Consider the following 23,375-nt stretch of genomic DNA (forward strand, 5'->3'; position numbering starts at 1 on the left):
GGGGAAAAAACACGGTAAAAGAACGAGAAGGGTAGATGCAAAGTAGGAAAGTGAGAGAGAACCGAGTGAATAAAAGAAGGCAACCGCAGAGAGAAAGCCAGAAAAAGGAGCGAGCAAACGCGCGCGAGCGCTGGGTCTGAAGGACCAAAGAGGGAAGAAGGAGGTGGGAGGAGGGAGAGCGCAGGGGGGAGGGAAGAGGGAGGGGCCGAGGGACGCAGGGGGTGGGGGCTGCCGAGGCAGCAGTCGCAGCGGCTCCAGCCTCCTGCTTGCTCACTCGCTCTCAGTGCCCGGAGCCGGTTACCCGGCTCGGGGTGGTTCGCAGCTCGCGCTCCTGCCGGGGAATCTGAAGCCTCTCCGGCTCCGGGGCAGAGGACCGTGGGACTGGCTGGTCCGAGCCCTGGGCACGCCGCGGAAGCAGGTAGATGGCTGGGTGGGGTCCACGGGGACCAGGAGCCTCGGAGCACTGTGGGTGCATTGGGCCGGGGTGTGGGTTCCAATCCAGGGGAGGAGGCTTTGCAGCTTCAAGACTAACTTTCCACCAGCTCGGTGGATCTCCAGGCTGTTTCGACCGGGTCCGGGCTCTGGGAGGCGAGTTTGGCGAGAGGCAGGTGATGGCTGGGCTTGCCGGAGCGCCCTGGGGTCCGTGCGAGATGAGGAGAGCTCCGGAGTGGGCCAGGCGCGCGTCCTCCGACCGCAGTCAGTACGCAGCGGCCGCCGCCTCCACGTGCGGGGAAAGACCCGAGAGTCACGGCGCGGGTGTCCGGGAGAAAGAACCTGCCAGTTCTGCATGTATCTGGGAACTCCCGACAGGGAGCCACCCCAGATGTGCGGAATTTGCGCCCAGCACAGCGTCTTTCCCACCCGGGTACCGACGCAGAGCTTCGGGGCGGCGCACAGGTCCCCGCGGAGCCCAAGCCCAGCTTGTGCCTTGCGCAACCTGGACTCACTCTTCTTTTTCTTATCCCGACCCCCCACTCTCTCTGAGGGAATCCGGATGCTCTGCAGTCCTGTGGGTTGCCCCCGGTGACATCTCTCCAACCCTCGGCGGCGGCCTCAACACCCAAAGTTAAAAGAGAAGCGAGTCACTTCTCCTGCACTCGTGGGTGACTGTCCCGAAGTTCCTAACTTCTCTCCCAATCGCGGACAGTAGTGTTGTAGGTGAGAACGCGGGTGGTCCTCGTGGCTGCCCTGCGCGGCCACGTTCCTCTTAGACTTGATTTATTCTTTTAATTTTTAGGGAAAAAAAGACTTAAAAATAGGTAGGAATCGTTCCTTGCGAGGATCAAGGTCGCTAGTGGGACGGAGCCATCATCCGTTTGCAGTCCCGGAGCGCCGGATCTCGGCGTAGCGGGTCGCAGAGCCCCCGAGCCCCAGCTGCTTTTTCCTGGAACTGACTCCCACGCTCCATCCCACTGTCGCTGCGTCTCGGGATCTGTCCCCGCGAGCCCCTGCCGCGAGGACCGTCGGCCTCCTTTTCGACTGGTGATGCTCTCGCAAAAAAACAGTGACTAGGATCAGGCTCTCCCACTCCTCGCCCCTCCGGAAGCCAATAGAACAGGGCCCCCCGAGGGTCTGGAGGTTAGGGCTCCTGGCCATCCCAGCTCTCTGTGGCTAGGTTACTTGTACTGGGCGCCTTCGCGCCCATCACTCAGCTGGGGAAACTGGGGTTAATGTCCTGACCAGGTGGTGGCGCGCGGCAGGCGGCAGGGATTGCCTGAACCTGTCCCGGGTGGCAATTTTGGCTCCTGGAGTCCAGAGGCTGGATTCACCGACCCTCACCGCTTCCCTGTCTTCCTCCAGTCTTTGTTGGACTGCAATCCGAAATGGTCTCTTGTGAAGCTTAGCGCAGGTTTAGAGGTGGCAAAACAAGCTGAAGGTCTTTGCGTGGAGGATCGCCTACCAGCGGTTGCTCCCGCTCAGGAGGTTGGGTTCAGTGCTCCAGGGCATTGACATTAACCCCCAGCCTAGGTTGCGGCGCCTCACCTTCTGCTCCTTTGGCGAATTTCCCTGCGGTGTATATCAAGCACCGGGCTCTCCTTGTTGCTCATATACTGTTTAAACGGCTAGAAAATCGAAGCCTATACCCGCAGTCCTTCCCTTTTCCTCCCATTCTACAGATCAGCCGTCTGAAGCCCAGAGAAGCAAAGGGACTCGCTTAGAGCTGGCTAAGGGGAAAGGGGAAGTAATCCTGTCTTCCTGCCAAAGGGCTCGAAACCTTTTCTAGTTTTCCTTACTGACTTCATCACTTTCTTAGCACGAGGCAGGTGTTCCTAGTTAGGCCCCTGCACTGCAGAATGAACAGGTTGAAGGGCCAGGAGGTTGGCATGTTAGAGGCAGGACAAGATATCCAGCATCTCCCAAGAGGAGTCATGTCTATAGTCTGCAGTTTGTGCCCGCACTGTGTCCGCTTTGAAGTGCCACCTACCCGGCTCTCGGGTGGCCTGTGAAGCAGCCGCAGGCAGGCATTCTTAGGAAAACCATTCCCGCAGAGCCTCGCATACGTTGCCACTGGAGGAGAAGGGCTTTACTGTTAACCCCAGGCAGTGGAGTGGCACGGGCCAAGGACTTGAGAACCAGGGCCAAGGAGAACTCAAGTTCAGCCTCTGGCCCACAGGTGCACTACCTCTATGGAAAGGTGAGCGTTGGCTCTGAAGGCAGAACTAGGTGACCCTAGGGCCAGGGACACAGCTGCGGTTACCTCCTTTCCTCCTGCTCACTGCCCCCCTCCCAGGTTTCAGGCATTCCTCTGCTCCTTCCCAGCTTCACTTTTAAAATCTAGGTGCTGGCAGAGGAGATGGCTCAGCCAGGGAAAGGTGCTTGCCGCCAAGTCTGATACCCCGAGTTCAAGGCTGGAAAATCAAATGATGGAAGGAGAGCTGATCTGTCCTCTGACCTTCACAGTCTTGCCATGGCATGCACCCTTGTTCCTAGAACATAAATACACACATGTGATAGTATCTAGGTGCTTGGCTGTTCTGGACTTTGTATGAGTTGGGCATTTCTCCTGGTAAGAACATTTGGTCAGCAGTTAGTTCTGCAGCTCAGCCTTGGGCCCAGGGACCCAGCCCTGATTAGACAGGGACCATCCCCAGCTCATTATGCTGACTGCCTTGGTCCTACCCTCCTATGCTTGCAGTCTAGTTGCAAGGAGGAGGCGTGTATATAAAAGACATCTGTAGAATGGTTGGCAATATAACAAATGACCCCAAGTGGCTCAGGGCTCAGTGGTGACAAGGTTTGAAACAGCCGGTTATGAGGTTTAGAAAGTCTGCTGGTTGCCAGGGGTGACCCAGGAGGGCTGTATGGCTGACCTTCTAAGTGGCACTGAAGAGCTGCCCTGTAGAGTTTCTGCTGGTCAGAGCGTGGTAGGAGGCAGTTGGTGACTATCGACAACAGATCTTGCTAGGTCTCCATAGAGACCGCTGCCAGGTGACTGCGTATTTCTGAAACTCCAGCACCCACAGCTGCGTGGCAAGCTCTGGAACCCCACTGGACAGATGGGTAAGCGGACCTCGAGTCTGAAGATTGAGACGGCTGTGTGATCAGAGGGACTCAGTTGCTATAGAATCCAGCGTGCCTCCCATTCAAGTTAAAATGCTCTTCTGAGCTGGAGAGGTGGCTCAGTCAGGAAAGTGCCTACTACGGAAGCCTGAGGAGTGTGATTTCCAGAGCCCTCATGAGAAGCTGAGTATGGCAGTGTGTGCTTTGTAACCCCATTGCTGGGGAGGTAGAGACAGGAGGATCCCTGGAATTCACTGGACAGCCAGTCTAGCCTTGTGAGTGAGTCCCAGGTCCCAAAGAGAGACCCAGTCTCAACAACAAGGTGGAAAGCTCCTGAGAATGACGCCTAAAGTTGGCCCCCAGCCCTCTGCATGCACACTCCTACTTGTGCACATGTATCTCCATACACATATGCGCGCATGCACACACATAAGTAAACAAACATAAAAATGGAAACCCTCGCTCAGAAAAAAACAAAACAAAATAGGGTGGTGGTGGTGCATGCCTTTGATCAGAAGGTGAAGACAGGCAGATCTCTGAGTTCCAGGCCAGCCTGGAGTACACAGAGAAACCCTGTCTTGAAAAACACCAAACAAAACAACCAAAACCAACCAAACAAAGAAACAAAGCAAATCTCACAAAAGACTGAAGCCCTTCTTTCTGTCTGGGATTCAGTAGGGGTCATGCTTCCATTGGGAAAGGCCTTATAGCAACACGGCTCCTAAGCTGCAGCCTTGACTTCTGATTCGGTGGGCCTGGGGTGGCCTTGCTAATTGCCATTTCCATCCAGCTTCCAGCCACGCTGATGCTCTCACTGTGGGAACCACACTTTAGGTGTGGAGAACTGAGGAAAGGAACTGATTTTCCTGGAGACACTACTGAAGTGGGGGCTGGGACAAGGCTGTGATTTAGTACCAGGGACTCCCAGGACAAGCTTATATGCGGTCCCATCCCCCCTCGCCCCCCTGGTGGCCGCAGAATTAAAGGAATATTTTATCTTCATCAGCACACACACAGAGAATATATTGTCATGTAATTAGGGAATAAATAGGTGTCGCGTTGGCTGCAGACTCTGTGCCCCGTGGCTCTGTAGGGGTTTATTAGAGTGGCGTTATAATTGAGAAGGTGTCATCCACTCCCTGAGCCCCTCATAAAACTTTCATGGCCAGGGTGGTCATTGTCCAGAAAGGTGTGTCTTCATTTAAAAGAAAGAAAGCGGGTTGGGAGGTGGGTGGCTCAGCCAGTAGAGTGCTTGCATAGCACCTGGGGTTGAGACTCAGCCTCAAACAAACCAGGTGTGGTGGCCCAGGCCTGTAATTTCAGCACTCGGATCAGAAGTTCAATGTCATCCTCCACTAAGCTGCAAGTTCAAGGAGAGCTTGGACTTTGTGAGACCCTGTCTTAACATCAGGGAGGGGAGGGAGGAAGAAAGGAAGGGAGGGAGAAAAGAATAGAAGGGAAAAGGAAGGAAAGAAGGAAGGGAGGAAAGAAAGACAGAAGGGAGTCAGCAAGATGGTTCTCCTGATACTGGACGAGCTGTGCTTCGTCTGACGGTTTGCACAAAAGGTGTTCTGAAGGAGCAAAGGAGAAAGAAGGAAAAGGAAAAGCAAAAACAGAGCTGGGCATGGTGGCGCACACCTTTAATCCCAGCACTCTGGGGGCAGAGGCAGGCAGACTTCTGTGAGTTTGAGGCCAGCCTGGTCTACATAGTGAGTTCCAGGACAGCTAGAGCTGTTTGTTACACAGAGAAACCCTGTCTCAAAAAACAACAAAACATAACAAAACAAAACAATCAACGAAAAAAAAAGAAAGAAAGAAAGAAAGAAAAGAAAAGAAAAAAGAAACAGCCGTTGGAGCAGAGCAAGGCTTTCAGAAGTCTGCAGCACATATTCTGTTTGTTGACACCGTCTGTCTGTCTGTTTTGGATTTCTGTTTCAGACTTGGAGCTGAATCTCAACTCCAAGGGAGGGGCGCCTCTTCCACTCTGTGATGGGGTCCATCTACCATGTGTGTTAATTAGGCTCTGAAGAAAAGAATCATAACAGAGTTGTTCTCCCTAAATGCTGGTATTTTTCATCTGGATTCTATTTATTGATTATTTTACAGTCGAGAAGGAACAGCAATCCATGTTTTTATTTCTTTTTTTCTTTTTTTTTTTATAACAAAGCTAGCTGCAGTAATTATGCAGGCGCAACATGTCTGTTCTGGAGCAGGAAGCTGGAATTCGTTCAACCTGACTCAAACATTTGGGTGAGATCTAACTGAGAAAGACATTTCAAAGAACAAGTATTTAGGAATTCGAACTTGTGTTGGTGTCCTCTTGGGCCAGTGTGAGTACCTTGTATGTATCTTGATTCTTGGAAGGTGGAGGAAGAGGATAGAGGACCAGTAGTCAATATGTTAAGATCACGGTTAGAATGTGAGGTAGAAACTTAGCGGGGATCACCCAGAATCAGAAAAGCGAAAAATGATATCTTCAGAGACAGCAAGGAAGGGGAGATTCAAAATCAAATAGAGATGGAATCTTTACTGCCCAACCTTGGAGTAGGCTCAGTGATGTGGGGACTAGAACCTTTATATGTCATTTATCTTTCATAACAGCTATAGAGACAAGAGCCCTTGATTGGAGAGGGTGTCTCAGCTGCAAGCAACAGAAAACCTGAACCCTCCCAGCTGGAACAATAGGGATTCGGTATCTCCTATAACAAGAGGTCTAGGCTATTTCTGCTCCAAGGTTGTTTCTTTCAGTGGCTTTGTAGCTGCATCGAAGATCCAGATACTTTTCAACCTCTTTGTTCTCAAGGTCACAAAATGGCTGCAGTGGTTGCAAGTGTTGCATCCTCAAAATCTTCTGCAGAGGAAGAAAAGGCAATGAGTCTTTCCCAGCCTCGGATCAAACTTTACCTCTTGTCCTCTTGGCTGTACTTGTGATCTAGTGCCGTACCTAAACTAAGCAGAGGCAAGGGGTAGAGATATTCACAATTGGTCTAGAGCAATCTTGGTTGGCTGTTGAATCTCAAAAAGGAACAAAAGTGGAAAGGAGAAAAAAACATCAAGCATCTATCAGCTACAGAGCTCAAGACCTGGCTTTGAATCCCCTCTCTAATCTCTTTAAACCTCATGACTCTGGGCAAAGTATTTTAGCCTTTTATGCCTCGGTTTACTCATCTGTATAATGGGGTTGATTGGGAAGACAAATCTGAGTTAACCCAATAACTATATTTGACCAGTACAAGACAAGTAGAGGATTTGAAGGTTTGACCTGGACTATCAGGGAATGTATAACCCAGTTTGGGGAGATGTGTGTGGATTCTATCACACTCACCAACAGACAGTCAGAAGGCAGAGCTAGAGGAGGCTGGATGGCCAGAAAAAGCAACTATAACAGGAGACCATGCCATTAGTGGGAGCCATAGCAGTCATGGCAGGCTTCCTGGAGGGGGTAGTTTAGGACATATCCCAAGACTCTAGCACTGAAGTCAAGAAAGTTGAAAGCTCTGTCTGCCTGGTTTATTTTTGCCTTTTCTTTCTCGGTGGTGGCATGGAACAAGTCAGGCTAAAATTCACTCTTCCCGTGTAACCACAAGAGCTGCTTTGAGACAGGGTCTTACACATCCCAGATTCCCTATGTAGCTGAAGATGACCTTGAACTTGAGTCCTCCTGTCTCTACCTCCCAAGTGCTGGGATTACAAACATGTATCACCATGTTGATTTTATGTGGTTTGGGGGTTCAAACCCAGGTCTTTTTGCATGTTGGGCAAGTGTTCTACCACAAACCCAGGCTGGTGGTTGATGGTGCTTGTAGTGTAGATACCACCATCGTGACTCAGGCTGGTGGTTGATGGTGCTTGTAGTGTAGATACCACCATCGTGACTCAGGCTGGTGGTTGATGGTGCTTGTAGTGTAGATACCACCATCGTGACTCAGGGCGGTGGTTGATGGTGCCTGTAGTGTAGATACCACCATCGTGACTCAGACTGGTGGTTGATGGTGCTTGTAGTGTAGATACCACCATCATGACTCAGACTGGTGGTTGATGGTGCTGGTAGGGTAGATACCACCATCGTGACTCAGAGGCAGCTCCCAGCTGCTCTCTTACAGTGCTGGACTCCTGGCTTACAGTCTTGGTTGGTTATTGGTCTTGACCTCTTAGACCATGTCTCAGCATTAACTGCATTATATCATCATCATCATCATCATCATCATCATCACCATCATTGCCATCATCATTGTCATCATCGTCATCATCATTGTTATCATCATCGCCATCATTGCCATCATCATCATCATCATCATCATCATCATCAATCATCATTGTCATCATCATCATCGCCATCATCATCGTCGTCATCATCATTGTCATCACTGTGGGATTTTTGGTCTGTATTTTTGACATGGAGTCTCATGGAGCCCAGGTTGGCCTCAAACTCACTGTGTAGATGAGGATGACCTTGAACTTCTGATCCTCTTGCCTCTACCTCCTGAGTGCTGGTATGACAGACATGTATCACCTTGTCTGGCTTTATGAGATCTTTTTGGAAATAAATCTTGCTTTGTAGCTTGAGCTGGACTTGAACTGTCAATCCTCTTGTTTCCATGTCCTGAGTGATGAGACACAGGTGTACACACGGCACCAGTTTGGATGATATTAGTAGTATTTGACGCCTGACTACTATCGTGAAATTGAATGTTCTCTATTCTTCAGGCATCTTCCATTCTGGACTCTGTTTTTACTGGCAGAACCATATTCTCAGTGCTTGGGCTCAGCGTTGGCAACACCTTTTACTATCCGTGACTCCTACGCTCTCTTCCCAATGTCTAAGCACAACCTCTGTCTTTACTGCTTTTCCAGAATCCATCTTTCTGGCCTGGATCCTCTTTGGCATACTGGGTCATGCTGTGGTACAGGGTTAGATGCACAGAAGGAGGACATGCTTTCTAGAACAGTCTGTGGGGCTCTATGAAGGAGACAGTGTAGAGGCCAGTGCAGAGGTGGCTGTGAGCTCTGCTGGGAGCCCATTGTGCAGCTGGAAAAGTTTCTTCTGTCTTTTCTTCCTTCACGATATTTCCCAAGCAGGTTTACAAGAAACTTTCACCTTACATGTCCTCCAAGAACTCATAGGATGAGGCCAAAGCTCCTCAAGTAGATGCTTGGAGTCTTCACAGTCTGCCTAGGTCTTATCTTTTCTCTTCCCCTTCTAGGCTTCCCCTTCTCACCTCTAGGCCTCTTCCCCCTCACCTCTACTCTTCTCTCCTCCACTGCTAGGCCTTTCCCTCCTCACCTCAAGGCCTCTCGCCACTTCCCCTGCTAGGCCCCCTCCCCTGCTAGGCTTCTTCCCACCTCACCTCTACTAGGTCTCTTTGCCAAGGCCGTAAGTCTTGCCATTCTCCTCTCCCTTTAAATCCCTCTTTGAGCTGCATCCTCATTAGAGCTTTCGTAAGCACTGGGGCCCACAGTGATCTTGAAGTATTGACTTCTCCTTCCCAGAACTTCTGTAGCAATTACTGCCCACACCACAAATTCTGTGTTTAATAGGATGTTGCTGGTCTTGTTATTGGGCATCATTTCAGGGCGTTCCTTATCTCTCCCAGTTGGATCCTAAACCCCTTGAGATCTGAGATGGGGTGGGCTGGGTTCTTCTCTGTGGCCAGCACTGTAGCCAGTAGGTGGGGTTGAACCAGGGTCTTGTGCATACAGGACGAGTCAATGGATCTTTATTTGTTGATTTATTGAGACAGGGTCACACACACACACACACACACACACACACACACACACACACACACACACAGACAGCACAGATTGGCCTTGAACTCGATGTATAGCCACAAATGACCTTGAGTTCTTGATCCTCTGAGTGCTGGGATTACAGGCATGCGCCACCAGCCCTGGCTCTCAGCAGGCATTTATTGAATTCATAAACCACAGAAATAGATTGTTTTCCTGAACAAAATCACTGTTTTTTTCCCACTCAACCTCAATTGAAGGGACTAATTTTAATAAATGCTTCCCGTATGTGGAACATTACTTTAGGCAGTTTATAGTCACCTTGTAACTATCTTGCAAGGGTTCTGGGAGCAGAAGTGGCCAGCAGGGGGTGCCAAGGAGGGGAAACAGCGCTGGCCCTTCATCTATTTCTGCTTTAGCGTCTTGTGGACATTCTCGCCACCCCTGGTCTGGGTCTCTTGGTTTCTCGTCTCATTCTGATCTGCTACTTTAGTGGGTCCCCAGAACTTTGAACTGCTTACTTCAGACTGTCAGCTTTCTGGTGAACGCTTTATGTGAGGCAGTGAAGGGGGGGAGGTGAGGCCAGTGGACCAGGAGGGGAAGACTGAATCCCTGATGGCTTCAGGTGACAGTGGGCAGAGTGGAAGCTTTCCTGAGGTCCAGGAGTGGAGGGTGTGTAGCCCAGGAGGGGATGGGCTAGAGCCTCACAGGGGTGCTATGGTTTCGTGAGCACCTGATTGCACGTGGGCTCTGACTTGTGCTCACTCCTCAAACGGGTCTTGGGGTGGAGAGCGCACCTAACCAGCTCCTAACCTGATGCATGCAGACACAAACACACATTTGGATGAAGGAAGCAGGGTCTTAAAAAGTTCAAGGGACAGGCCCAAAAAGGATGCCTACCTCCAATGGCAACCTTTTAGGGTCTTTGGAGAGAGGGTCTTCTTGGGATGCCTTCCAAAGACTGCTTTGGAGTTGGTTTTGTGGGTCCTGTCTCTAGGATCTACTTTTCTGCTTTGGGAAGCTGCCCTTCCTGAGCCTGACCTGCCTGCTTTATCACTCAAGCTTAAAATAAATACAATAAATATAAACACCCCTAAACTTTTTCTTTCCTGCAGAGGATGAGCAATAATCTACATATGCAAATACATGGCATGCCAGCCCCATGAATATTAATTGGGAAAGGGAGTCTGAGGCTCTGAACTACACTCAGAGCCAGCGAGCTGGCATTTTGCAACCCCTCGGGTGCAGGCACGCTGATAATCAGCCCTCATGTTTTAAGGCTGCCCCACTCCCTATTGACCCCCCTTCTCACCTCGGGCACTCACCAGGCAGATGGAAAGGGTATTAGGTGGACGGACCTGGGGCTCGGGTGGTGGGTAAACTTCACTCTGAGTCTTTTTCTGAACTTGTCTTGGTCCCTTGACTTGGAGTCCAGGCCTCAGCTGCCCTTCTACGAGTCACCAGGGACAGGGCACAGTTCTGGGGAACACTGTGAATGTCAAGATGGCTGTAACGTGTGAGAGGGACAAAGCCTCCAGAGCTGGCTTGTTCAGCCTCTTATAGGTAACTAGGGACACAGAGACCTGGAGGGGTGTGGACTTCCCAGAATGACTCCATGCGTTATGGCAGGAAGCAAGAAGGCTTATTCATTCTCTGCTCTGAAAAGCGCATTTCTTTTTGTGTGTGGAGGAGCGAGTGGGCAGGGTGGCATTTCAAGTTTGTATACTTTTGGGGAAAGAGTCATTCTCTTCTGTGAACAGTCACCCAGGGACAGGTGGCTTCTGAAAACCCTGTCTTGTATCCCATTTGGAAATCATTTCTTTCCTCCCTCAGATTTCCAAATTAGATTACCCGCAGACCAGAATTAACGAGTACTCTCAGCCGGGATGACGGAGCGAGCGGGATGGGAAAAAGGACTGAGAGCCTTCAAGGAGCAGGCTGGGGTGGAAACCCACGGGCCAGGCCGCCAGGTGGGAAGGCAGGAACCTGGCAGGCATTTCTCCACCCTATGGGGACTGGGAGGGCTCTGAGGCAAATGGACAGAGAGGAACGATTCAGGATATGGCACCATCAGAGACAGGGATAAAGGTGGGGACTTGAGCTGAGGGTGGGGCTCAGTAGGTGAGTGCTTGCCTAGCATGTATGAAGCTCTCATACATGTATTCAATCTCCAGACCTGCATAAGACCAGGGGCTGAGGGGCACACCCGTAATCTCGGCACTTGGGAAATGGAGGCAGAACAATTGGGAGTTTAAGATTATCCTGCCTTACAAGTGAGTTGGAAGCTAGCATGGACTGCATGAGACCTTGTCCAAAAAAAACAAAAACAAAACTACTTTGTCTTGGGTTGAATGCAGTGGTACCCGTCTGTAATCACAACACTCAGGAGACTGAGGCAGAAGGACCTCAAGTTTGAGGCCAGTCTTGGGGGAGACCCATCTCTCTCAAGAAAATATTTGTTCCTTGGGCTGTGATGAGCGCTGAGTGGGGGGCTTTACTAGCACATGCAAGGCCTGGACTCACCACCACTGCAAAAAAAAGTTCATTCTTTCTCTTTCTCTTTGCTGTTGCTTTTGGTGATCAGATCTTCATCTTTGGCTTTATTTATTTATTTTTTAAAAATTTTTGAGCAGTGTTATGTAGAGCCCAGGTGGGCTTCAGACTCTTATGGAGACTGGCTTTGATCCTCCTGCCTCCTCCTCTCAAGTTCTGGGATTATACATACACCATTATGTCTGACTCAACTCACCTCTGGGGCTCCTCCTTCTCTTTGTCTATGAATATTAAATAATCAGCCCTACTTCTTATGGCTGCTCTGTGGGTTCAAGTTCCCATGCCATATCCAGCCAAGCAGGTGTCTCAGTCATTTGGATCTTTCTTTTCCAGACAGCCCAGCTTGACTGCCTTGTATCTGTATACGAGGGTATTTGTGTCTCCTCATGGGTCTTTATAGGTGCTGGTGTGTCTTGGTGTGTTATGTGTTTTCTATGAATATGTTTCTATTGTCTGTTTCTGAGAATAGTGTCACGGAAAGGGACAAGAGCCAGTCCCTGTGTGTCTTTAGATTGTCCCTTGCATCTTTCCCCCACCCCTAGACAAGCCTCTCATAGTCCCCAGAACCCTTGCTAATTGTCCTCTGCCCCTTTCCTCTACCTCCCTCTAGTCGAGAGGTACCCCGGGCTTGGGAAAGCTGCCGCCACTGCAGCTAGGACAGCCCTAGGCTATTTGCATGTGTGTTTGCATCTCATTTGCATGGTCCATACAGACTCTCAGTTCTGCTGTTCTCAAGGTAAAACGTGGTTGGCTTTTCTTGAAGGTCATTATAGCAAGCCTTTTTGGCCTTTTATTTTATTCTTCCTGATTCAGACTTTTCTCCCAGGGCTGGGGGAAGGGGGCAGCAGAAAGAAGCCCCCAAATCATTGCTTTTCTCTCGGCTTCTCCGGCTGCCAGGTAAAGGCCCTGGCTCTGTGTGGGGGATGGGGGAGGTCCTGGGCTTTGGGAGAACAGTGATGGGGGAGATGTCCTTATCTCTTGAGGTAGGTATGGGCAGGAATCAGCCCAGCCTGGGTCTGTCACCATTTCTCCAATTCCTGAACTTAGGTCAGCAGGGAAGTATCATTCCTCACACTGTTCCTATCTAGATACCAGAGAGGCATGAACCTGGACTAGCCTTGGGAAACATAGAGGATGAAGTATGTCATTTCCTTTCCTTTCAAACCCTTAACACCTAATCGGCCATCTAATGTCACAGAAAGTGTTCTGGGCTGCACCCAAGTAGCACTATTTCCACAGCCCAGCTCCAGGTACCATGTTCTCTCCATGGATGCAGATTGCAGTCCTGGTCTGCTTCTCAGCAGCTGTGTGTGTGTGTGTGTGTGTGTGTGTGTGTGTGTGTGTGTGTGGTCGATATCGAGTACCATTCTTCATCACTCTCTGCTGTATTCATTGATTTTTGAGACAGGGTTTCTCACTGAACTTGGAGCTCACAGGTTTGGCTAGGCTAGCTGGCCAGTGAGCTCTAGGGATCCGCCTGTCTTTGCCTCCCAGTGCTGGAGTTACAAGGGTACACTGCCCTGCTGGCTTTTTGCATGGATGCTGGGGAGTCTCAACTCAGGGCCTCATGCTTGTGCAGCAAGAGACTGAGCCACTTATCAGTTGACAAACTCTATCTCGAGGACAAGATGGACAGGGGTTGAAGAATGATACTTGAGGTTAACCTCTGGCCTACATACTCATGCATATACATATGAACATGTATACACATAACACCAAAAAAAAAAAAAAAGAAGAAGAAGGTGCTTCACTGGGGGACAGGACTGCTATCTGAGAGCAAAGCGGGGGGTTGGGGGAGCAAAAGGGATACAAGACAAGGAAGAAAGAGCAACAAAGGCAAGCCAAGCCCAGCTCAGGAACACCACAGGATGCCCTGATGAGCAAGTGACGCTTCATGACTCCATAGCTCTTTGGTTCAAGTACCAGGATGGAATGTTGGCTTCTATTGCCTGGACCTCTGAGATTCTGGCTCCCTCCACTGGTGGGTATTGCCTCTGGGTGCGAAGACCATTTGACTCTCCTTGGGTTCAGAGATGGAACCTGTGCTGGGGCACTGCTGCCCTTGTGTGTGATGGAGGCTGTACCAATGCTGGCTCACCAGGGGACAGGAGCAGTGTTAGCTGAGACTGTGACCCTCATGCAGATGGTGGCTGATGACCTGGGAGGTGGGTGGAGTTCAGTAAATTCAGGCACACAACTCCAGAGTCTCAACTGGCCCCTAGTAGGCTATAGATGGGGCCGGGTGCTGGAGCTAGGCTTTGTGGGCAGGAGCAACCAGCAGCTCTTGACCAAGTGAGATGTCTGGAAAGGGCTCATTCTTAGGTCTGCATGACTTTGCTTGCAAAGAGTCAGATGGGAGCCATTTCCGTAAGTACTGACTTTATTCCTAGCTTGGCTGGGAGTGGGGGACTAGGAAGGCTCCAGCTTGCTGTTGCCAAGGGAATCTCACTCACTGTGGGGGGAGCTGGTACCCCACGGTGCTCACACATTTCAATCAGAGAGAAGGCTGTCTTTCTTGGTAAGCTCTGTCGTGTAGGGTGCTGAGTCAGAGACCACGGTGTCTAGATTTGAATCCAGTTCTGCGTTCGAAAGCTGGGTCATCTTAGATGAGTGACTCACAAAGTCCCTCCACGGAGTCTTTCCTGAGGGCCTGCTGTGGGCTGTGGGGGTGAAGCAGTGAGAACACCAGAGAGACAAACACCCCCCACACATGCACACACTCCTTGTCCCTGTGGGTGTGCTAGGGTATAAATAAGTTAGTGGATGACAAGGTGACAAGGGATAGAGGGGACAGAGCAGAAGGAGGGGGAGTGGTGGGCTGAGGAGGGAGGTGAATGAGGAGGTCAGGGAAGATTTCAGCAAAAGCATTCTAACGCCGATGTCTTGGGAATGTTGCTCTGTGCCTCAGTTTCCCCATCTGTACATGGATTTACTTATTTATTATTTATTTATTCGTGTGTATATGTCTGTACATTGTCCATATGCACATGAAGGCCAGACATGGGCATTGAGGGTCCTCCTCAATCACTCTTCACCCTATCTTTTGGGACAGGGTCTCTCACTGAACCTGAAGCTCACCAATTGGCTAGACCGACTGTCCAACAGGCCCCAGGGATCCTCTGGTCTCCACCCATCCAATGCTGGGATTACAGGCACACTTCCTACTTGACCACTGGGGATTTGAACCCATGTCCTCATGGCCATCATTTTATACATTGAGCTGTCCTCCCTGCCCTTGCATGGGGCTTATGGTATCACTTGGCACACAGGGGTGTTGGAGGGTAGAGCCAGTTAATCCATACATTGGGTGTGAGCCTGGCCTGGCACACAGCAAATACTGTCATTATTGTCACAGCTTCTCAGGTGGAAGCCTAGCCTTCCTGCCCCTGGGAGGCACCAGCATGGGTTCCAGACTGCAGGGTTTTGGCAGCCTTCATCTCCCCAGGAGTGGGAGCGGCCCTGCTCCAGACCTCCCCAGGTTCTCATTAAAAGGGGACACACAGTTGCTTCAGTTGAAGAAGCAACGTTCACATCTTTTTCCTCAAGACTCCCAGAGGGAGTCGAGACTGAGCTGATAGCAGATTTCAGGTTTAGGAAGTGGCCCCTTGTCTGTCTGTTGTGCTTCTGCAGATGCAGTGAGCTCAGGCCTGGCTGGGGGCTGGGGGCTGGGGGCTAGGGGCTGGGGGCTGGGTTCCCAGTAGTGAGGCCCTGCTTGCTTCCAGCTCTTGGCCAGGTGACTATTGTCTCTCATTCGTAGGCACTGGGAATCCTTTCAGCAATTCAGATGCCACAATTTACCATGGCTGAGATTTTTGTGGCTGTTATTTACGGCCACTGCAGAGCTGGGGAACCCAATTCCCAGTAGCCCACAGTATAGATATTGCATCTAATCAATCCTCTATTACTATGCAAACACATCCTATAGGCTACTGATGTCTTTTCCTTCAAACACTTAATGTATAATTAATGACACTTTGAATGCCAAAGAAGACACCAGCCCAAAAGCTCCAGTATGATTTATACCCACCCAGACAGGAGAGTGGCTTATCTGTCCCTTTATCATTCTACAGTGGGGCTCACCCCACCTTTCCAGTGGGTGAAGCCATGGAGAAGAAAGAGAGAGCAGGCAGCCTGCCCTCCGGAAAGCACAGTGCCCAAATGAGATGGTGGTCATTTTTAACATTTTAAAAACTCTTTTGAGCTGAGGTCTGATGTAGCCTCAGCTGGACTTGAATGCACTGTGTTTCTGAGGATGACTTTGAACTTCAGATCCTCTCACCCCTGCCTCCCAATTACTGGGTTTGCAGGTGTGTGCCACCATCCCTGGCTTACGAGGTGCAGGGAATTACACCCAAGTCATTTGCGCATGCCAGACAAACACTACCAACTGAGCTACCTGGCCCTCTGCTGTCAGCTTCTTGATGTCTCACCCCACCCCCCAGCCCTCTCACACTGTCTGTGAGGAAGGCCTCTTTCAAGTTGCTCATTCTGCAGCTGAAGACATAGGCTTTCATGAGTCCGAGTCCATGACCCTCTCTCCGGGCAGGTGGACTGGGAAGGAGTGCCTGGTGTTTCCCACCTGGTGGGAGAGCACCTTAGACCCTGTTCTGCAGAAGTGTGTGAGAATTCAAGATCGTACACAGGTTAGACCCAGAAACCATGCTTCTTTATGGCAGTGAGATGGGGAGGCAGTGGCTCAGTTGGTAGAGTGCTGGCCTAACATGCACACAGCCACAGGTTCTACTCCAGCACTGGATAAATGTGCGGTGATTCATGCCCAAGCCCTGGGGAGGTAGAGATATAGTGATTAGAAGTTCAAGGCTGTTCTCAGTAGTTTAGGGAGCTAGACACCAGCTTGGGCCATATTGAGACCCTGTCTCGAGAGAACAGGAAAGAGAAAGAAAGGAAGAAAAGTGTAGGAGATTCCTTTGGAGAAAAGTTATTTGGGAGGAGACAAGGTATTGGACCCCATTGGACCTCAGGGGACTTGCTTGTTCTGGAAAGACTGGGTTCCATGAGAAGCCCAACCTATAAGTTGATCTTGGAACTCTCTATAGCTCCCGTGTCAGGAACGAGGACAAGGAGAGCCTGTCCTAGAGGGACTGTTTGTGGGGATGGAGAGGCACTCTGTCCAGTGTGACTCAGCCTAGGAGGGCAGCACACAGGACCGTGGAGAAGGGAACTGGTCATGTAAGGCCCATGGGGGCCCCTGAGGATGAGTGTGACAGAGACAAACAGCCATTGTCTCAGGTGGGCACATGCTCACAGGGACCTCTCCCGAGTTGGAGGGTTTGGGTTCAAGCCCCCCTCTTCAGTGTAGCCTGTCCTATATGTCTAAGACCTACTTTCTGTCTTGTCATTCAGGCCTCCGCTGGGGTTTTGGTGGGTGAAGGGCAGCCTTGCCCCTTGCCCAGGAGTCTTCACAGGGACACAGCCCCTCTCCCCTCTCCCCTACTTCCTCAGTCCATCTTAGTCCATACTGTCTGAGGCTGGGTGAAGGATCTTTTTGATTGCAAAGTGGACCAGGCTACTGCGCTGTTGGAAACCCTTTAATGCTTCCCCGTTGCCCTCAGGATAAAGTCAGAACTCATTAGCGTGGCAGTCAAGGCCGAGTTAGCTGCCTCTCTCCATAATCCTCCTCCCCCCTCACGAAGTCGAAGTCGCATGGTCCCCAGGCTTCAGTATGTCTCCAGCTCCACTGGACCATGGCCCACCTCTCTGCTGGCTCTGGTGTGGGCTCCTGTGATACCCTTCAGGTTCCCTTTGTTGGGCTGATCCTTTCTTCATTTCCAGAGGTCAGCCAGACACGGCTTCCTCCAGGAAGCCTTTCCCCCGCCAGGGGACACAGCTTTCTGTTCCCTGCAATGTTATATCCCCCAAACCGCAGAGAGTCCCGATGTGTCAGTAATCTAGACAAGCATGACCCCAATAGCCAGTGTTTCTCTGAAGATCTGCTGCCACACTAAACTGGGGTAACCTGGTCTGGAAGGATCCAGCATCAGTCAGACTTTTAGGAAGCATCAGGGTTCTAAATAGCTAGGAGGCTTGAGGTCCTGGGGGTGAGGTATTGTTCCAGGTTGAGAAATGACAGTGGTCTCAGGCATCTGAGCCCCTTGATAGGCAATTATCTTTTAAAAAGCTTCAGCGTTCCCTCTGGTTCTGTCTGTGGATTTCATACATGGTTTTACTTTACTTTTTTTTTTTTTTTTTTGTCAAGAGAACAGGTGGAGGCGATGCCTTGTATCTCTCAGGCTGATCTCAAACTTGCTACGTAGCTGAAGATGACCATGAACTTTGTATCCTCTTGCATCTACCTCCAGGGTGCTGGGATTACAGGTGTGCAATGCCATGCCTGCTAGATACTTTACTGGGGATGGAACCTAGGATCTTGTGTACACTAGGAAGCACTTTACCAACTGCACTACATCCCCAGTCCCTGTATTTTGACATTTGAACACCTTAAACTTTTGTCCCCCAACCTGAGTTTTCTACCCCTGTGTAGCAAAAGGGACTTAGAAAGAGAAGATCTTCAAAGAGTAGGTTTCTGGGACACCCATTTGGGTGATGCCTCGTGTCCTGCTGTGCGGAATGGGACCTAACCAGCAGTGTGGGTGGGAAGTGAGATTGCTTCAGAGTGGAGGTACAAAGACGGGGATGACATCACTGGTTCCTGAGCTTCGAAGGTAGGAAGGGCAGAGAGGACCTGGTTTCGGGCCAGGAGCTGCCAGGGGCTCCCCGCTGGAGGCTCGCATCCTTCTGGGTAATTTCCATCTTTAATTTCTTGGTGTTTTATGAACAGGGAGTAAATCAGGATCCCACACCGACTGCTTCATGTAAAGGTTTAATAAACTGGAGATTTATGGGGCAGTCGCAGAGGAAGGCGATGGAAATGAGAGGAGCCCGGCTTCCCATGGGGCAGGGGCTGAGCTCAGCACCTTCCTGGTGTGGCATCTGTAGGGAGCACTCTGCGGGGGTGTTTGCCCTTTGGGGCTCGAAGGCAGGGGCGGGTGGTCAGGTTGGGTATGGTGCCTGATATTTATTTATTTATTTATTTTGTTGATCTGTTTTTAATCTGTGCAAGGTCAAGGGGGTTAAGCATCCCCTAGTGTGTCTGGGTGGAGTATCCTAGAGATGCAAGTTCTGGGTTTCATGGCAAAGAATCCAATTTTGAGTTTCGGACAGGAGAGACTAACCTTTCCTTTCTTTGTGGCTGTATTAGTTAAATTTCAGGTAATGGGAAATCACGGCCTCAGAGGCTTAGATAGTACAACCAGGCCCTTGCCACCCCTCTGGATGCTTTCTGCAGTGTATTGGCACAGGCTCGTGATGGTAAGATCATGATAGTAAGATGGCTACTGTGTCCCCATCAACACACCCAGACAGGACAGTGTCCTGTGGAAGGAGGATGTGCCCGTCTCCTATTGGACATCTTTACAGGGGCAAGGAAAGTCTCCTAGAGGTTGTTCAGAGCGCTTTCTCCCTGTCTTCCCAGCCAGAACAACCTCATGCGCCTTCATAAGCCAAATGGTGAGTTCAAGGTTAGCCCGAGTAACGTCAGACCCTGTGCCATGGCTTCTCTTCCTGTTGCTGTGACCAGCAAAAGCGATTTATTCAAGAAAGGGTTTACTCTGGCTCACAGTTCAACGTCATCATGGTGGGGAAATAAGGCAGCAGGAGCTTGAAGCACCTGGTCACATGGCACCCACACTCAGGAACAGAGTGGAATGCAGCTCCCTTTCCACTTACACAGTCTGTGATCCCAGCTAGAAAGTGGTACCTCCCACGGTGTGAGGGTCCTTCCCACCTCAGTTAGCTCAATCAAGACAATCCCCTACTTGCACCTCCAATCCCGGTCCTCAGGAGGCAGAGGCAGGTGGATCGCTGTGAGTTCCCTACTTACAAGTCCTGAGGCTCATCTCCTAGGTAATTCTAGGGTCTGTCAAATTGACAGCGCTAACCGTGGTATCTTATCTCAAAATACACAAATTAGTAACAACACGCACACACGCACGCACACATGCACACTATGCGTGATGCTAATGCATCTTTCTTCACTTGCATTCTTGAGTGTTTTTTTTTCCTTTCATCTTTTTGATCTCTCTATGACGGTAATTCTCAAGTCGACTCCAAGCAGAGAGTTTAGCGCTGTACCTGTCTGTAGCTGTCAGCATTTTGCCTACTTGGTTTCAGGCCCCTCCCCACTTTCCTAGGAAGAATTTTTAAGATGATATGAAGTAAGTCTGCCTGGCTGATTGGTTCTAGAGTACCAATGTGAGGTGCCCCTTATTTTGCAGATGACATGTTATTACTGTCACAAAATACCCCGACAGATGCAACGTAAGAATCAAAAGGTTTATTTTAGCTCAGTTTGAGGTTATAGTCCATGATGGTGGGGAAGTCAGGCATCAGAAGCTTGAATCAACTGCTTGCATTATATCCACAGGCCGAAGAAGAGAGCAATGGATGCATGGGCTCGTCTCAGAAAGCAAGCTCAGCTCACTTACTGCACTCTGAAATAGTACAGGGTCTTCTGCCTAGGGAATGGTGCACCCACAGTGGCAGAGTAGTTCAAGGAAAATAATTCACTACAGATATGCCCAGAAGCCCATTGCCCAGGTGGTAGGTTCTGTCAAGCTGATAACAGTAACTGTCATATGCAGTTCTGGGGGTATCCATGGGCTTCCACTTGTAGAAGGTGGGCTGAGGTCTGGGGTGTATAGCATTTGTAACCTAGCCCTGCTGCTAGTGGGGATGAGACTGAAGGTAATCCCAAAGGTGTGAGGCAATGTTTGTCTGGAATCTTCTCCATTGGAGAGACATGGGCTCTCTTCCTTAGCCACCTTTCCTGAGCAGTTTTCTGAAAATGAACCTGCTGCATTCTTATTCCTGAAGGTTTTCACCACAGGTTTGGCTGCCGTGGACATCAGCATTTCTTCCTCTTCCCACTTTAGAGACTATCCCTGCTCTAAGGCTCTGACAAACTCCCCTCTTGGCAGAGAGTGTACTGAGACCCACAGATAGGAAGTCATTGGCCCAAGGCCATGTGGTGACCTGGTATAGTTTCTGGGATCTACTGATAAGAATGCTGGGATCTGAGCAGTGGGTGGCTGGGCCTGGGGTGTCACAGAGGACATGATTAGACATGTGAATGATTGGCCGCCTACCCAGGACAGGGTTGGCCCATCCCTAGGGTCCTTACACAGGAATGGGTGGAGATATGAGAACAGATATTTCAGGACCCATCCCCCATCCCAGCTCCCCGACACTGGGTTGCTCTGGTGAGGGAAGACACTGTCTGCTGCTTCCTTCCTTTCTCCTCTTGCCTGCTCTGAGGGCATGCTAAGTCACTTAAAGCAGAGCTTAGGGAGAAGGAGGATGAGGTAGGTGGTAGTCACTAAGGGCGGGAAGTCCTGGAGTTAAAAGGCAGGTCTGGCCAGATGCCTATGCGATCTTGGGCACAAGTCATCTAGAACACGGGACTCCTGCTTTATTTGTACGAAACAGAGAACAATTCTTCCCATAGTCACCGTTAGTACCCAATAGCAGATTCAGTGCCAAGGACCACATTGATCAGTTCTTCCAGGTTTGTAGGACTCAGATGCCGGACTGATCTTCAGTCCCACACAATTCTGGGAGGAAACTGAGGCCCGAGGTGATTACCAGTAAAACCAGAACAGCCAAGCCTTGGTGTCATGTAGGAAAATGGGTACCAAAAACTGCAGAACCTCTCCGATTTTTTTCTGTGTATGTGTCAGTGTACATACATGTGCATTTATATATGCATGCGCAGGTATATGCATGTGTGTGCATGAGTATGTGTGTCTCTAGAGGTCAGCTTTGAGTGTCATTCCTCAGGATGCCCCCCCTTCTTTTTTTTTTTTTTTAAAAAAAACAAGGTTTCTCTGTGTAGTTATGGCTGTCATGGAACTCACTCCATAGACCAGATTGGTCTTGAACTCACAGAGATAAGCTTGCCTCTGCCCTCTGAGCGCTGGGGTAAAAGGTGTGCACCACCATTGCCTGACTCACTTTGTTTTTTGAGACAGGATCTCTCACTGGGTCTTGGGGCTCACTGAATAGGCTAGGCTGACTGACCAGAGTCTCAGGGATCTGCCTGTCTCAGCCTCTCCAGTGCTGGGATTGCACATGCACACCACAGCCCGAGCCTTTTATGTGGTGCAAGAGCTTGAGCTCAGGTCTGATGTTTGTAGGGTGAGCGCTTTACAGAGCAGGCCATTTCCCCAGATGGCTGTGGCTCTCTCTCTCTGTCTCTCTGTCTCTGTCTCTGTCTCTGTCTCTGTCTCTCTCTCTGTGTGTGTGTGTGTATTCTACTGGAGATTGAGTTTAGGACCTTTTGCATACCTTTTGCATACTAGGTAAGTACTCTAACTCAGCTACGTCCTTAGCATTTTTTCATCTTTAACTTTAACACAAGGTCTTGCTAAGTTACCAAGGCTGGCCTTGGGTGTTAATCCTTCTGCCTCAGCCGCCTGAGGAGTCGGGACTGCAGATGTGTGCTACTATGCCTGGCTATGACCCATGTTTTCTGTTGGCTAATAAAAGTTATCCCCACGACTAAACCACGACTTCCCTGTCATCTGTGGGCCCTGAGCTTCCAGGGCCACTTCCTCCAGAGCAGGAGTTATCAGCAGTCTGCACTCATGGGAAGCCTCCTCAACAGCATGTCCTAGAGGCACAGAGGCTGGAGGATGGGCAAGTTATGATCCCATTCACTTACTGGCCAGCTGTCCATGTTTGTGTGCTTTTGCTTGCATTACCTGTGTTAGTGTGTGCTCACAATTGTTTGTCTTACATGTGAATGTGTATGTGAGTGTGCCTGGGAATGTGTGTGTAAGTTCACCTGTGCATTTGCAAACATATATATGAACGTCTGTCAGACCAGATGAGATAAGCCCGCTGGGTCCCTGCATTCTAAGGGTGTCGTTAGGAAGCGTTTGAGTGATCCTGACCTCATCAAGACGCCTAATGGGTGGAGACTGACCTCACTCACTGCAGCTCACAAAAGCTGCTAACTCCCTGGCCATCAGCTTCCTGGGGAGAGACCGCTTTTTTTTTTTTGTATCACCGTTGGTGGATTGAGGCAGCTAAGAAGCCTCTCTCTCAGGCAGAGTGGGGTGCTCCTTTTCCAGACGGCAGGTAGGAACTGGCTCCTGCACTTCGCTTTGGCACCACCACCCAGGAAGCTCTTGGAAGGCAGGGAGCTCTGTCCATGTGTGAACCCACACCAGGCGACTCACCTTAGCCTACAGAGCAGATGGCAGGGCTGAGCCCTTCTGGTTGGTGGCTGTTCCTAAGCCCTCAGCCTTCTTGTCGCAGGGTCCTGAAGTTGGCCAGGATACATGCCGTACCCTTCCTGGACACCTGCTCCCTGGCACTCCAGACACAGGTTCTCACGCTTGTACAACAAGCACATCACAGAGAGACATCTCCCCAGCCCTGCTGGCCGCAGCGAGGCTGAGTTTCTCCACACCCTCATCAACGTGATCGACTGTCTAGTTGTGCCTTCCCAGTGCCACAGAAACGCCGTCTCAGAGTTGTTCCATGTTTCCTTGGTGTTGAGTGCCGGTGAG

At 50.3% G+C, this 23,375-nt stretch overlaps 1 protein-coding gene across 11 annotated transcripts in view; it reads left to right on the top strand.

The window, feature by feature from the left end:
* Positions 1 to 244: 244 nt before the first annotated feature.
* Positions 245 to 23,375, top strand: part of Megf11 (multiple EGF like domains 11) — a 322,674-nt gene continuing 299,543 nt past the window's right edge. For 10 of the 11 annotated variants that reach the window (XR_015737665.1, XM_087905307.1, XM_087905309.1 and 7 more), the window contains exon 1: positions 290 to 418. The gene's annotated coding sequence lies outside the window, so the exon portion shown is untranslated. Of the gene's footprint in view, positions 419 to 23,375 lie in introns of all 11 variants that reach the window. The other variant, XM_087905311.1, reaches the window with a different exon arrangement.

The sequence above is a fragment of the Myodes glareolus genome, chromosome 4 (genome assembly GCF_982192425.1).
Source record: "Myodes glareolus chromosome 4, mMyoGla1.1, whole genome shotgun sequence".
Taxonomy (NCBI): domain Eukaryota; kingdom Metazoa; phylum Chordata; class Mammalia; order Rodentia; family Cricetidae; genus Myodes; species Myodes glareolus.